This window comes from Solanum pennellii, chromosome 1, assembly GCF_001406875.1.
Source record: "Solanum pennellii chromosome 1, SPENNV200".
Taxonomy (NCBI): domain Eukaryota; kingdom Viridiplantae; phylum Streptophyta; class Magnoliopsida; order Solanales; family Solanaceae; genus Solanum; species Solanum pennellii.
In genome coordinates, this window is record NC_028637.1 from 23,889,154 (window position 1) to 23,906,126 (window position 16,973).

At 38.2% G+C, this 16,973-nt stretch overlaps 1 pseudogene; it reads right to left on the reverse strand.

The window, feature by feature from the left end:
- Window positions 1-10,213, reverse strand: part of LOC114074914 — a 24,580-nt pseudogene extending 14,367 nt beyond the window's left edge.
- Window positions 10,214-16,973: the final 6,760 nt, after the last annotated feature.

Here is a 16,973-nt window from a genome sequence, read left to right on the forward strand (position 1 = left end):
CCCCCCTCTCTCTCTTGTTTTTTTCCTTTTGTAACATTCCATAAAATGTACTTATCTAGTGAAGGGTCTACTAGATTTTAAGAATATGTATTGGGGTACATAGGCATCCCAATTCCAAATATTGAGTAATATTGGGCATGTTAGAGAATATTGGCTTAAGGGTGTTAGCCAATTTCTATATATTAACAAGTAACTTAAAATACACTTTGATGTTCAAATTCTCCAATCCAGGCTTGTTTAGAAATTGTATCTGCAATGAAGACCCTAAGCTAAAATTTTTGAATTCTTAGCACATTAGGTACGAGGCATCCAAGTGTCAAGCCTAGGAACCATAACACATGATCAATTAAAATGATCATGTAAATTAAGCAGTGCCCAAGGACATAGTGAGGATCAACGGGACAAGAAGTGTTCAGCATCACATGTGCAAGCACATGTGCTATAGACCAAGCGACTAAGCCCAACCAAATTTTGTCAGCGCAGTAAGGGGGTAGGCGCGCGTCGGGTCAAGCAACGTGGGGCCTAGCTTTTTAACCAATCCTAGGATTTAACTAACTTACCAACTAGCTAACTAACCTAGGACTAACTAAAATAAACTAACTAGTGTGCCCAAAATCCTACGACCAAACCGGGTGACACTAGCCGAGTAACTAACTAAAGAAACATTCTAGTACCTAACCTAGGTTGGTCCAAAGGGGTTGGTTATGGTCCTTGTGACCTAGTGGTACTTTAGTAATTTTCCTAGATCATTCAATTAATTAAATTAGCAACTTAATTAATTAATTTAAGTTCCTTGTCAAACTCGAACCCTTAGTAAATTTTCAGAAATTTAGCTAAGTCAAATACGCTCCTATTTTTAGTCAATTTAGGATGGGGTTTTGGTAATTAGCTAATTGATTTATTTAATTAAGTTAATTAGCCTAAGTTGAATTAGTAAATATTCAGTTACTAAGATAAACTCACGTTTAACTAGGTAAGAAACTCACGATTGAAAAACAGTGAACAAAAGTAAGAAAAACAGAAAAATACTCTTGGTTCTCCTTAGGCGATTTCAAGGCAGTTCTTCATGATTTATGTGCAAAGCACAAGGTGATCTTCATAGATTCAATTCTAAAGTAAGGTATGAGTTTTCTCTCTTGGATTCCTTCTCCAGGAGGCTTTTCAAAAGTTTTGAATTCAAGAAAATCGAAACTAGGGTTTTCCAATGAAATTATCGAATATTCATCTCCCTAGTTTTCCCTATTTCCGATTCTAGTAGTATGTGTAATGCAAATCTCGAGCATGTTGTTGGTATGTGGTGCTAACTGATTATTATGTGTAGCTTTCTGTGATTTGATAATGTTGAATGAGACCTATAGGTTAGATCCGTATGATTAATGCCTAATTATGCTCGAGAAGATGAAATTATTAAAAGTCATTTATTAAATTCAGTTTACTGTTGAAAGGAATGAAGGTTTTGATTTATTTTTGTGTTTTACAGTAGATATGTTTGTAAGTGTTTGGAATGCAATGTTTCCAAGAAGAAATAAGAATGAGAATCAAAGCTAGTTAATGAATCTTCAATGCCAAATCAACTTTATAGCTTGGCCAAACTAAGCACTGAATTGTTCCCATGAGCTATTCAAATGTTAAAAATTGGCTTTCTTAAACTATAGTATATACATGAAGTTAATTGACTTGGCTAGTGATAATATCATTACAAGTGTTTAGTGAATGTTTGGTTTATGACAATAAATTGGCTAGCAATATTATTTCCAAAATATGATATAGAGTTTTAACGACCTGTTTAGTCGTTTTGAGCAGCAGATTTTATTTCTGGAAAAACTGGCTGAGACGACGGATCCCACGACGGACCGTCATGGGCACGACGGACCGTCGAGGGGGTCTCGTTCCAAAACGCTTAGAATTCTGAAATTTGGGTACTGAAATCGACTCTCTGAACTTCGTGGCGACATGGCAGGACGGACCGTCGTGGGTACGACGGACCGTCACAGACTCTTCAAGGAAATTGAGTCTCTGATCTTTGGGACGGAAGCAGCAGGACGGACCGTCGCAGGCACGACGGGCCGTCACAGGCTGCGTAATCCCAGTGGAAGATATGCTTCGTGTATGTGTGATAGAATTCGGTGGTCATTGGGATAACTTCTTACCCTTGGCGGAGTTATCATACAATAATAGCTATCACTCAAGTATTGATATGGCTCCTTTCGAAGCATTGTATGGGAGGAGATGTAGGTCTCCCATTGGTTGGTTTGATGCATTTGAGGTTAGACCTTGGGGTACTGATCTTTTGAGGGATTCATTAGAAAAGGTGAAATCTATTCAAGAAAAGCTTTTAGCGGCTCAAAGTAGGCAAAAGGAATATGCAGATCGAAAGGTTAGAGACTTGGAGTTCATGGAGGGTGAGCAAGTCTTGCTGAAGGTTTCGCCCATGAAAGGGGTGATGCGGTTTGGTAAAAGAGGTAAACTAAGCCCAAGGTATATTGGACCATTTGAAGTACTTAAGCGAGTAGGGGAGGTGGCTTATGAATTAGCCTTGCCTCCAGGGCTGTCAGGAGTGCATCCGGTATTTCATGTGTCTATGTTGAAAAGATACCATGGGGATGGAAACTACATCATTCGTTGGGATTCAGTTCTGCTTGATGAGAATTTGACTTATGAGGAGGAGCCTGTTGCCATTCTAGATAGAGAAATTCGCAAGTTGAGATCAAGGGAGATTGCATCCATCAAAGTTCAATGGAAGAATCGACCAGTTGAAGAGTCCACTTGGGAGAAGGAGGCTGATATGCAAGAAAGATACCCACACCTGTTTACAGATTCAGGTACTCCCTTTCGCCCTTGTTTTTCTTCTTGTGATCGTTCGAGGACGAACGATGGGTAAATTGGTATCTATTGTAACGACCTGTTTAGTCGTTTTGAGCAGCAGATTTTATTTCTGGAAAAACTGTGTGAGTCGACGGAACCCACGACGGACCGTCATGGGCACGACGGGCCGTCGAGGGGGTCTCGTTCCAAAACACTTAGAATTCTGAAATTTGGGTACTGAAATCGACTCTCTGAACTTCGTGACGACATGGCAGGACGGACCGTCGTGGGCACGACGGACCGTCACAGACTCTTCAAGGAAATTGAGTCTCTGAACTTTGTGACGGAAGCAGCAGGACGGACCGTCGCAGGCACGACGGGCCGTCACAGGCTGCGTAATCCCAGGCTGGGTCGGATTTCTGTTAAGTAATTTAAGGGGCGTTTTGGACTATTCCTGCTTTAATTATAAAGTTAGTGGGTTAATGTTAATAAGTCTAATTACTTGGGGGTTAAAAGAGGTAACCTTGAGTTAATTAGTGGGATATTATTGCCATCTTTATACTTAATTATATGCTAATTAGGGTAAAAGAAAGAGGGTTTGAATAAGAAAAATAGAAAGAACAAAGAGAGAGAGAGAATCGAACGAGAAAGAGGAGAAACGAAGAGGAAACAAAGCTTTGGGGAATTTGCTTGCTTGATCAAAATTCTTCGGTGGAGGTAGGTTATGGTTTTTATACTATTCGTAGTAAACTCTTAATAGCGAATGATATGTGTTGGGTAGTATTATAAAGTCTTCTATATGCTTAATGGTGTGCATGCATGATGTGATTTTATATATATAATTGTGATGAAACTAGCATGATGAGGCTATTGAATCTTGAACCCTAATTTTACTTTGTTATTGATGATGCCTTGGTATAAAAGAAGGCTTGATGAACTAAAGTAATGAGATTAGGGGATCGGGTGTCACGTTCCGACACCAGGATAGAAATAGTGGATCGGGTGTCACGTTCCGGCACCAGGATAGAATATATATATAGATCGGAGTGTCACGTTCCGACACCAGGATAGTATATGGATCGGGTGTCACGTTCCGGCACCAGGATAGAATATGGATCGGAGTGTCACGTTCCGACACCAGGATAGTATATGGATCGGGTGTCACGTTCCGGCACCAGGATAGTATATGGATCGGAGTGTCACGTTCCGACACCAGGATAGTATATGGATCGGGTGTCACGTTCCGGCACCAGGATAGTATATGGATCGGAGTGTCACGTTCCGACACCAGGATAGTATATGGATCGGGTGTCACGTTCCGGCACCAGGATAGTATATGGATCGGAGTGTCACGTTCCGACACCAGGATAGTATATGGATCGGGTGTCACGTTCCGGCACCAGGATAGTATATGGATCGGAGTGTCACGTTCCGACACCAGGATAGTATTTGGATCGGGTGTCACGTTCCGACACCAGGATAGTATATGGATCGGAGTGTCACGTTCCGACACCAGGATAGTATATGGATCGGGTGTCACGTTCCGGCACCAGGATAGTATATGGATCGGAGTGTCACGTTCCGACACCAGGATAGTATATGGATCGGGTGTCACGTTCCGGCACCAGGATAGTATATGGATCGGAGTGTCACGTTCCGACACCAGGATAGTATATGGATCGGGTGTCACGTTCCGGCACCAGGATAGTATATGGATCGGAGTGTCACGTTCCGACACCAGGATAGTATATGGATCGGGTGTCACGTTCCGGCACCAGGATAGTATATGGATCGGAGTGTCACGTTCCGACACCAGGATAGTATATGGATCGGGTGTCACGTTCCGGCACCAGGATAGTATATGGATCGGAGTGTCACGTTCCGACACCAGGATAGTATATGGATCGGGTGTCACGTTCCGGCACCAGGATAGTATATGGATCGGAGTGTCACGTTCCGACACCAGGATAGTATATGGATCGGGTGTCACGTTCCGGCACCAGGATAGTATATGGATCGGAGTGTCACGTTCCGACACCAGGATAGTATATGGATCGGGTGTCACGTTCCGGCACCAGGATAGTATATGGATCGGAGTGTCACGTTCCGACACCAGGATAGTATATGGATCGGGTGTCACGTTCCGGCACCAGGATAGTATATGGATCGGAGTGTCACGTTCCGACACCAGGATAGTATATGGATCGGGTGTCACGTTCCGGCACCAGGATAGTATATGGATCGGAGTGTCACGTTCCGACACCAGGATAGTATATGGATCGGGTGTCACGTTCCGGCACCAGGATAGTATATGGATCGGAGTGTCACGTTCCGACACCAGGATAGTATATGGATCGGGTGTCACGTTCCGGCACCAGGATAGTATATGGATCGGAGTGTCACGTTCCGACACCAGGATAGTATATGGATCGGGTGTCACGTTCCGGCACCAGGATAGTATATGGATCGGAGTGTCACGTTCCGACACCAGGATAGTATATGGATCGGGTGTCACGTTCCGGCACCAGGATAGTATATGGATCGGAGTGTCACGTTCCGACACCAGGATAGTATATGGATCGGGTGTCACGTTCCGGCACCAGGATAGTATATGGATCGGAGTGTCACGTTCCGACACCAGGATAGTATATGGATCGGGTGTCACGTTCCGGCACCAGGATAGTATATGGATCGGAGTGTCACGTTCCGACACCAGGATAGTATATGGATCGGGTGTCACGTTCCGGCACCAGGATAGTATATGGATCGGAGTGTCACGTTCCGACACCAGGATAGTATATGGATCGGGTGTCACGTTCCGGCACCAGGATAGTATATGGATCGGAGTGTCACGTTCCGACACCAGGATAGTATATGGATCGGGTGTCACGTTCCGGCACCAGGATAGTATATGGATCGGAGTGTCACGTTCCGACACCAGGATAGTATATGGATCGGGTGTCACGTTCCGGCACCAGGATAGTATATGGATCGGAGTGTCACGTTCCGACACCAGGATAGTATATGGATCGGGTGTCACGTTCCGGCACCAGGATAGTATATGGATCGGAGTGTCACGTTCCGACACCAGGATAGTATATGGATCGGGTGTCACGTTCCGGCACCAGGATAGTATATGGATCGGAGTGTCACGTTCCGACACCAGGATAGTATATGGATCGGGTGTCACGTTCCGGCACCAGGATAGTATATGGATCGGAGTGTCACGTTCCGACACCAGGATAGTATATGGATCGGGTGTCACGTTCCGGCACCAGGATAGTATATGGATCGGAGTGTCACGTTCCGACACCAGGATAGTATATGGATCGGGTGTCACGTTCCGGCACCAGGATAGTATATGGATCGGAGTGTCACGTTCCGACACCAGGATAGTATATGGATCGGGTGTCACGTTCCGGCACCAGGATAGTATATGGATCGGAGTGTCACGTTCCGACACCAGGATAGTAGTAGTGGAGCGGAGTGTCACGTACCGACACAAGAGGAATAAAGATAATGAATCTTGAAATATGCTAATATACTCAATCTAAAGAACATGTTTCCCAAAAGAGTATGGTGTGGAGGCTTGAGTCCTCATAGATATGTTCGGTGATGTTATAAATGATTTTTATACTTGTTGCTATCACCTGTTAAGAATATTAGTTGATTTTATGATGTTATCTGAGATATACTGTTTTCTATTTTGAGTTGGCCGATGATATCTACTCAGTACCCGTGTTTTGTACTGACCCCTACTTGTATTTGTTTTTCTTGTTATTTGTGGAGTGCAGCAAACGTACCGTCGTCTTCAACTCAACCGCAACTCTAGCCAGTCTTCATTACACCGGATTTCAGGGTGAGCTAATGCTTCTAGCTTGGACTGGATCTTCTTCCTCATGTCTTGATGCCTTGAAGTTCCGGCATGGACTAGCTTTTGTTTATTTTAGCTTCTTAGAATACTCTTAGTTTAGTAATTTGATCATAGATGTTCTTGTGGTGATGACTTCCAGATTTTGGGGAATAATAGATGTTGAATTTTAGAAGTTATTGAATTGGTTCTTATTAATGAGTTTAAGTCTTCCGCATTACTTTCTGTTGATATTAAATTGAAATGTTAGGGTTTAGATTGGTTGGTTCGCTCACATAGGAGGGTAAGTGTGGGTGCCAGTCGCGGCTCGGTTTTGGGTCGTGACAAGAGTTGGCCAATGACTAAGTCATACTAATCTTATATGGCCAATGTAAATTATGATGTTCTTGTAAGGCCAAATACATGTTAAAGATTGACTTGACAAGATGTAACTCAATGAACTCATAACCTAGGGTATGCCAATGAATGGGACAAGTCCCCACATACCATATCTAAATGAACGTGTGAACATAGTAGCACAATAAATAGTCCCCATAACTTTCATAAACAATGGTACAAGTCTACTAAACAACATTGAACAAGATAAGGTGAGTAATGAAATAACTAAAAGCTTATGAGTTATGAAATTGACTTAGAATGGGGTGTTTAAGGAAGTGATACAAGTCTCACTTGCACCTAAACAATTATGTCAAAGATACTCACATAAGAGGGTGTTAGAAATCATGAGACATGTCTCATTCACACCATAATGATAATATAAGATTTATGTTCACATTCATCAAGTATAGAAAGGGATGACAAGTCATCGATTGAGCTAAGAATACCTCATACTAGAAGCACGCTTCCATAATGTATGAGTCAACTCTAAAAGTTGTAAAGTATGATAAATTCAGCAAAGCACCGATAGACTAGTAATGAGCTTGTGCAAGCACATGTAAGCCTCATGAGATGAGACTACCACCAAGGGGAATAAGGGTCTCCAAATTCTCGTAGTCTTTGAACTATGTCGTCAGCACAGGTTACTAGCTAGTGGATCCACCTATGAAATCTAGGAAGTATTCGGTTTCACTTTGGCCAGTGAACCACCTCTTTTCAGTGTGCAGAAGACACTGGATTTCATATTAGCTCACATGATCTATGTCGGTTAAATACTAAATATTTCTTTAAGAAAGTAAGAAATAAAGAACTAGAAAGATGAGGGGTGTTCGGATAGGATGACAAAAGGGTGAGGTTAGACTAAGTAATGATGTAAGTCATTCTTAGTCATTGCATAGAAAGATCCCAATGGAAGTCTTAAAATAATATCCTAAGTCAACCTAGAATGTTCAAAGTGAACATGATATCAAAGAAGAAGAAACGTAAGTTCAAGAACTAAGTAAGCAAAAGCATAAGTATATCAAATTATCAATGTTTGATAAGAATGAAGCTTTAACAGTTATTCGCTTATGCCAATAAAGGGAGCAAAACATAATGGCTCAAATATTGGAGTATGAATATATTCCCCAGCATCTTTATATTATGCAAATTATCAAATAATGGGAATATTTAATAAACGTTGGCTCATAAAGACTTCATGCCCAATTTAACAAGAATGGAAAGAATAACTTGTGAGTAGGGTAGTCAAATCATTTCCTTAGTCTTTTGGATTAATTACTTCATTCATTGTAGGAATAGGACTACAATGAATCATTGCACTCGTAAGTAAAAGATAGGATCAAAGGAGATCAATGAACTACACAACAAAAAGAAGAAAAGATTGAAAAATAAACTAAGTCTGGGGAGAGGAGCTCTCGGCCTAAGGTGAGCAATATTATTAAATTTTGCTCGAGTTGTTCTAAAATTATGTTCATGATTCCAAGGTCTTATGTTCATATAGAAAATGAGTTGTGTGCTTTAAATGCATTAAAATATGTCATACTCATAGCATGAATCATAAATAACGAATTAGGAAAGTGAAGTGACTTCATTTCCAAAGATGGCATGTTGCTACAGGAAGAGCTTTCCTTGATTATGCATAGTCCTTATGTGTTAATGTGCATACACCCATACCTAGTACAAGTGTGTACTAACCCATATACAATTACTATTTCTATAGGTGTAGGTATTTGAAAAAATTATATGAAGTCTAAGTACACTTCAGTAAAGTTAAAAAGTTTTAAATTTCAAGCTAATCTTAATTGTATGATTGTGATGAAAGCTAAGAAGAGGCTTGTCTGCAACCTCTGATAGGTTAACGACGTCAGTCTCATCTAGGGTCTAGGACCCGGGTGTGACACTTTCTATTTTCTTTCGTAGAGTAGTCAAAAATCGTAGAATAAATAAAATTTGAATCAATAATTAATTATTTAAACAAATAATATAATCATAACAAATGAAGAGACATAACAAATTAAAAAATGAATTAAGCTTGAATTAAAAATGTATTACGCACATACCAAAGTTGAATTAAAAATGTATTACACACAATGATCTATAGAGTAAATTAAAATTGTATTAATCATGAATTAAACAAGTAATCCAATAATAAAATATTAATCAAAAAATTGCAAATTAAATTCATTGAGGCCGCGATAGATGCTTGCAAGGATCAAAACTGTTAAAGAAAATATTTCTCCATGAGACATCAATTGTGCAACTTTAAAGACTCTTGTACGAATACAATCAACATTCAATTAGGCAGAAAAAACTTGCAAGTATAACATGCAAGAAAAGTCGCCTGATAAGTCTCATCTCTGAATAAATCTTCTATGCCTTGCTCCACAAAAGGAGCATTCTCTTTCTTGGTTCGAGGAAAAAATATCATGTTAATATTTCCAGAAGGATCATTTTTCATCCTGGGTTTCGTATTATTCTTAGATGTCCTTGGTGAAGGCTCCACATATTTTTCTCAGGCACCCTTTGGTATGTTAGTAGAATGCTGAAAACAAGAAGGAGTCGCTTCTTAGGAGAAAAGAATTCCCTTGATCATCTATATGTGTCAACACTTTAGCCAAGGGTATAACTTCATCATAAAAGGAACTATGAACAGGAAGACTTGAAATAGTTCTCGAATCCCATAAAGAAATAGATAACGCTCCGACGAAGGTAGATTTCGTATTGGTGGATGGATGCCAATTCTCATAAAAGGCTTGGAAAACATTTTCATTATGGTCATATGTGAACATTGAAGCAAAAATAGCATCAGAAGTCTTGATTGCATCGGGCAAGCACATCTTCTACCCACTCCCTATAGCTAGTAGTATAGAGAACCTTACCAAACCTAAAAGAAGGAGCACACCAACTGCAAAGATTGTCATCACGGCGAGGAGGGATGGCAACAACAACATTTTGATGAGTGGAAGACTTCAAGATGAGAAAATTTTGAGTTGTGACATTGCCGGAAAAATTGTCAGTGACATCCTTAATTTCTGTTGACGACCACTCTAGGGTATGATGAGAATTTTCCAGCATCCTTCTAACAAGTGGGAAGGTGCTGATCATCGGAGGATGAATTTTCAAGGTGAGAACTTTGGCACATGAATGTTGCTTCTTATCCATGATCTCAAGGAAGGGGTATGGTGCATCTTGGTACTAAAGTCCATTGTCGCTGTTGGAAATAAAGATTGCACAACGTGGCCCTTAAATAAAAAAGAGTAACATTAGAGAAAACACAATTAGAGTTATCAAAGAAAAAAAGATCTTTTCATAAGAGAGTTCAACCTTGAACATAAAAACTGTAGCAATTGAAGAGGAATTTAGGTAAAATATTTTATATGTCATATTTCCATGTTTCTAGTTTCGAAAAAATCAAAAGACTTGCAATTTTGATTTTTCTACAATTAAAAATGAATTTTACACTATGGACATGCAAATCTGTCAATTAGAAACAAGTTCAACCTTGAAGACCAAAACAGTAGAAATCAAAGAGGAATTTGGCTACGGATATTTTATATGTCGTAGTTCCATGTTTTTAGTTTTGGAAAAACCAAACGTCTTGCAATTTCAATTTTTCTACAATTACAAATGAATTTCACACTACAGACGCACAAAGTATCAATCAGAAGCAGGTTCAACATTGAAGATATAAACTCTAGCAATGGAATAGGAGTTTGGATGCGATTATTTTTCTATGTTATAAGCCCGTGTTTCTAGTTTTGGAAAAATCAACCGACTTGCGATTTAAATTGTTCTACAATTAGATATAAATTTTACACTACTGATGTGCAAAACTGAACCATCAAATAGTTTACTGCTAAACAAGATTCTAAGTTACATGAGAAAGTAGCAAGAAAACTTTGCTTGAAGTTTCTTTTGAGATATGATTAGGCTTTGACTCTCGATTTTCTTTAAAAAAAAATAAGTGACGTCGCAACTGAGCAGTTTAATATACTAAGATAACTTATTTTTTGCAGCATCTAAAATTTTGTGGGATGAAATTCTTTATGCATTGGGGAGGATTAAATAAGGATTCTTGTGAAAGATTTTTAATTCTTCTACAAGGTGTTAAAAGGATGTCCGGAGCCTAAAGGGCAAAAATTTTATAAATATTACCAAAGGGCACATCAAATTTTTTTAAACAAAAGGGTAAAGTCGCTCCTCGCATAGCAATTTTCTTTACGCCATTACTCTGTTAAAAGCATCAAATTTGCTTACCTTGCCAAAAAATCCTAATTTTTAACAAGATCGCTTCCCTGCAGCGCTTTTTGTGATTTAAAAATAATAAATTGCTGTTATAAAAATGTTTTTATTAAAAAAAAATTAACTTTAAATTAGCAAAGAAAATTGAAAATTGCTCAAAAGGTAGAGATTTTAGTAAGTAAAAATTTTCTTTTTTTTAATCATTGCCTTGGTAGCAATTTTAGTTAAAAGAATTCTTTTAAAATATGTTGCCTTGGCAGCGCTTTTGGTAAATAAAAGAAATCACTGCATTGATAGTTATTTATATAAAAAAATAAAATAAAATAATCGCTGCTATGGCAGTTGCCAAGGAAGCGATATTTAATTTGTTTTTACAAAAACACTACCTTTGGAGCGATTTTCAATTTTTTTGTATTTCTGAAAGATAATCGCTGCTAATTTTAATTTTTAAAATATCTTGTTTTTATATAAAAAATCATAGCAGAAATAATTTAAAAAAAAAACATTTTCGCAAAAAACGTGCACGGGCATGGATCTTCTAAAAATAGGAAAAAGCTTTTTGGACTAAATCACTACTAGGTCAGCGGTTTTGATTCTTTTAACAGAGTAATGGCTTTAGAAGAAAATCGCTACACCATAAGCTATTGTGCCCTTTTGGTGAAAATAATTGATGTGCCATTTTGAAATTTTCGGAAATTTTATTTTTGCCCTTTAAGCTTCGAACTCCATAATAAGGTGATTTTGGAAGAAAATAAAATTCTGATTTGGGTTGAGATATTCACTGTCCATTTTGAAGTCGCACCAATATGGAAGGATGAAACAAAGAGTTAAGGAAAGAAGAATATCTTCATTGACTTGCATACCAAAGAAAGTCAACTTTCTTTGTTATTTGATTCAACATCCATTCAATCTTCTTGTTTTGTTCACACATTGCAAGGAAGATAACACGGAAAGATATTGTTACTACTCACTAGACCCATCTATTCGAAATTAATATATAGGGTCCACGTGGTTTTCGAGCAAGAATGTTTAAAAATATTTAAGATGACTACAAGCAAATCATTTTTATTAACCTAGTTAGAATATGACAGCAAGAAACAAATACGCTTGAAGTCTCAAAAATGCATTCATGAAGACTTCAACTCTAGTCGTCAAATTTGACAAGTCTACACGTAGAAGACTAGCAAAAATGAAAACACACTCATGATTACTACAAGTCATGTCGCCAAACATCGACAAGCCTGCACATTGACAAGTCACGAAGTAAGGGGCAATTTTAGACGCATATATATTATTGGATCAAATTCATTTGAATTAAATCCATGCTCATTTGGGATGAGTGATTAATTTGGGCTATCCAAATAATTAATGTAGGATTTACAAATAAATAAAGTCATTTTATGAAACCAAACCTAAGGTACATTTCACCTTGAAGCCCAAAACTCATGTCACATGTCACAGTGACTAGGCATTGATCCGTAACGTCATCAAAGACGCAACTTCCAGTCCAAGTATCGACGATCGTACCGTAGTACAGTAACCCAACAAAGGGTTGGGGTCATTTTTACAGGGAGTGGTTGTGAGAATTAATTAAAAAGTAAAATTACATTCTAACTAGTCTTAGCTAAAGAAATTATCGAATAAAAATATTGTAACTCAAAGATGGGGTTACGCAAGCATCAAATATCAATGAAGGGGAGGGGGGTTGTCACCGGTAGTAAAGATAACGAAAATAACAAGAGTACCAAATTAAGTGAGGGGGAATTTTTGGGATGTGGTCGGGAATATAGGTTAAGGAAATTTGTTGAGTACAGTATTTCGATAGCAGATTTATAGAATAATTGTAACTAGGTAAGTATTTCGATAGCAGATTTATAGAATAATTGTAACTAGGCTAAGCTTTAAGGAAGATAAGTTCGCTCTATCTCGAGCAACTTACCCCATTTAAAATGGGTTTCTCTCAGACACCCGCTTACCGCATGAAGACTAGCCTATGCCTTAACTCACTCACTTTATCGAGCTGAGTGTGTGGGATTAAGACTAGGGCTCACTCTCACAGCTGAGTCTCACGTCGACCCACTCCCACTGGACATCAATTTAGTAATCTTAGTTTCACGACTTCTCTCTTGAGAGCCGAAAACACACAAATAAACCTATATTTGCAACTACATATTAATTAGATTCATCCAAACTACTAAACGAAATCAAAATTAAACTATAATTAATTTATCAGCTAGCAAGACCCAACAACAATCTTAACCCATATTCGCTAAATCATACCCCAAGAATTAGGGTTTTTAGCCACACATCAAGAGATATAAATTTATACCAAAATGAGCTTGCATCCAAATGGGTATGAAGATTTAAGTCTTGTTACATCCCAAGAATGAAGAATCCAAGAGACCCAAGTCCAAATCCTTAGAGATAAGGCTTTGGGTCTTCAAGTTCGTCTCCAAAAACCCTCTCAAACTCAGAAATCACAAACTGATAAATAATCTATAAATTACTAATAATTTTTGAATATTCAATAATAAGCTAAAAAAACACCACAAGTATTTATAGTTTTGAGAGATCTGTGCTACAGCGGATAATTCGGCGTGGTAAATCCGAATCACTGAATAATTCGGCTATTCCAAGCATCTTTGTGTTCTGTATCAATTGTCAATAAGGTACAACTTTTGACTGCTCCTTTTCTCTGTCGATTTGATCCTTTCCTTCAGGGCTCATCACAACGGAACAAAGGGAGATAGTAAGACCAATCGGCGAGTCGCCAAGTGGACTTGGCGATCCTCGAGCCTTCATTACTTCGTTCTTTTAATCATTTTTGTTGCCTTTGCTAAGTAGCATCCATGCTCTGTCTGAAACTCAAAATATCGGAAACTCAAGGTTATTCATCAGTAATTGAGACAAAACAAGCATTTAAGGACACTATTGCTATCAAAACATAAACCTATATGAGTTCAAATTGTGGACTCATCAACACCCCCAACTTACACTTTTGCTTGTCCTCAAGTAAAACTCACAGTTCAAAAAAGATGTCTCAAACAGTTCTACATAAGATTAAATCATGAATGTATACAACAAGACTGGATTTACTTATGCAAGGATCAATTATGTACCCAAAGATTCAAGTTGTGACACACCATTACCCAAGATTCTCAAGCTCACAATACTTGATTTAGCTGCAAGTTCAAGATCAACAAAATCATTCAAAATTCCCTCACACAAGTGAGGATTATATTCTCATAAGGATGATACATAATAATTTAAGGTTCGAGAATCAAATACAACGCTCTCTCTCACAAAGAAGAGCACAATGCATGCTTTCACCTATAGGTTTGCCCCATATTTTCCTATCTACACTTGTTTCAGCTTTCTCAAGATCAAAAAGGTCTTTCTAAAGCTTATAATGGGGTTGAGTTCAAAGGTATGGTTATTTAGGCTCAGTGACTAAAATCCTCCTGAAATGTGGTGCTTACAAGACATCCTTTCCTTTCCTTTCCTTTATCACATTCATTACTGCTCATCAGTCATCCCTTTATTCACTTTTTTATAACGTGTCGGGGACCACCTTTTTCTGTTTATAACATTCAAATTTATTTCATAACTTTTTCTTTTTAATTCTTTTTATTTTTTCATCACTTTTTTATATGAAGGGGTTCCATTTTTCTCAATAAAATGTGTACATGGGATTCTTTTTGCACTTTCTTGACTCACCTTCTCTTTTCACCACACCCCCAAATTAGACTTTTGGCCTAAGTTGGCTATTCTATTAAGCACAATTTAAGAGGATTATGGGTAAAAGGTTAACAGAGGTATCTTTTTGTCAATTTTCTTCCAAATAAAGGTAAGAATCAAGGGATATTCAAGAGAGGTTGACAAATTCACAAGGTAGGTCACAAAAGAAGTATATGCCAAATTGGCTCACACTATATGCAGTTGCCAAGATCATATCAAGAGAAAGCCTTACTTCGTCAACTGGACCAATGGGTCAAATTCTAGGTGTTGTCATACATGGTTCAAGGTAATCTTATCACACAAGGCATTAGACACTAAAGTCAAACAAGACTCTACACTTTTGCTAGTGTGCAACGGTCATTACAAGAGAATCTATATAACAATTGTCTAATCACAACGAGATGCAAAGAGTTCGCATATTGTCTTATGCAACTTCATTTGGCCTCGTTGTAGTCGTACATCCATGTTTGTTCGATTGAGAGGACTATTCAAGTCATCAGTATTGATCAAAATCGAGACTTAAATTTGCTTAAGAATTGCAACTTTTTCAAGTATATACAAGCGGTGGCGAAAACTTACGAAAAATTTGAATTTTTTTGGAAGGGTCAAAATAATTTTGCAATTGTATCCAAGAGGAATCCTTTATCTTAAATATCCACAAAAACAAATAAAAGCACACTATACACCATACACCCAAATAAAAAACACAAAATAAAAATAAAAATAGTACTCGAACAAAAGGTGTCTGTTTCACCCCACCACAGTTAAAAATTGTTTGTCCTCAAATGCAAAAATATCTTCAAAAGTAAATAAAAGAGAAAGATAGAGAGAGAGGTGAAGAGTGGATCCTTTCTACGCAGTCTCCCCTCTGTCGGGGCCTCCGTGAGTGGTGCATAAATATGGATCTGGTTACTAGTGCTCGGAGTTGCACCCTCATTCTTTTGAGTTTCAGTGCCTTTGCGCCTTCAACAACTATATTATCTTCAACTATCTTGTCAACATCGTGAGTTGCTTTAAATCATAGACTGCATTAACGAATACTCACCACGAGTGGACATAGTTCCTTTCTTACGCTCTTTCAAAAATGTGATGCCCTTATTTGCCTGGGTGGCATGTTTCTCCTTTGGACCTTTGGTCTAGCCATATCTGCAGAACTTCGGTAAAATGTTAAAAAGTATTCAATCAGGAGGATGGAAATTCAAATTCATAATCGCTTCGTCAAATTAGTTGGTGAGGGGCATAACCATTTAGGTGATTTGCCGAGTGTGGTGCTCAAAGGATACAAGGGTGCAGACAAGAGGTGAATAAGATTCCTTTCGGCAAAGTGCCAAACTCATTTGGCGACTTATGACTTCTCGCCGAAAGTTATAGAATCTACAATTTATTTATCATGTAACTAAGGGTGAGATGAAGACATAAGGTGAAATGCTGAGTGGTTTGCCGAGCATGACATAGCTCGCCAAACATCTCATCGTCCCTATTTTTCGTCCAACTTTCCGAATTCAACCCCGCAACCCTCAGAAGTTAAATTAAGGCATGCAAATCTCAAATTAAGCTTAGATCCAGTGATAATTATGCATTACCATAAAATTTTCATCTATTTTAAAGCAAAAATTATAGGAATCAAACATTTTACTCATCTTGGGCAAATTTTGGAAAGTTAATCAGGCAACAAACATTCTAATCCTACCACACAGATCCAACACACATCAATAAGATGATGTTATTACGTTTGAGAATAGAATTCAATAAAAAGAACTTAAGGATCGGAAACCAACCTTTCGTGCTAATAAGGTTGTAGTTGAGATGCTAGGCGACAATGCAATCCAAATCCAAGCACAAATCAATCAACCAAAATACAATATGGGTGTAGAAATATAAAAAATAAAGGTGCAGGTAGGAGTTTGAAGACTGAAAAGTGAGAGAACCTTGAGGAGTTTAA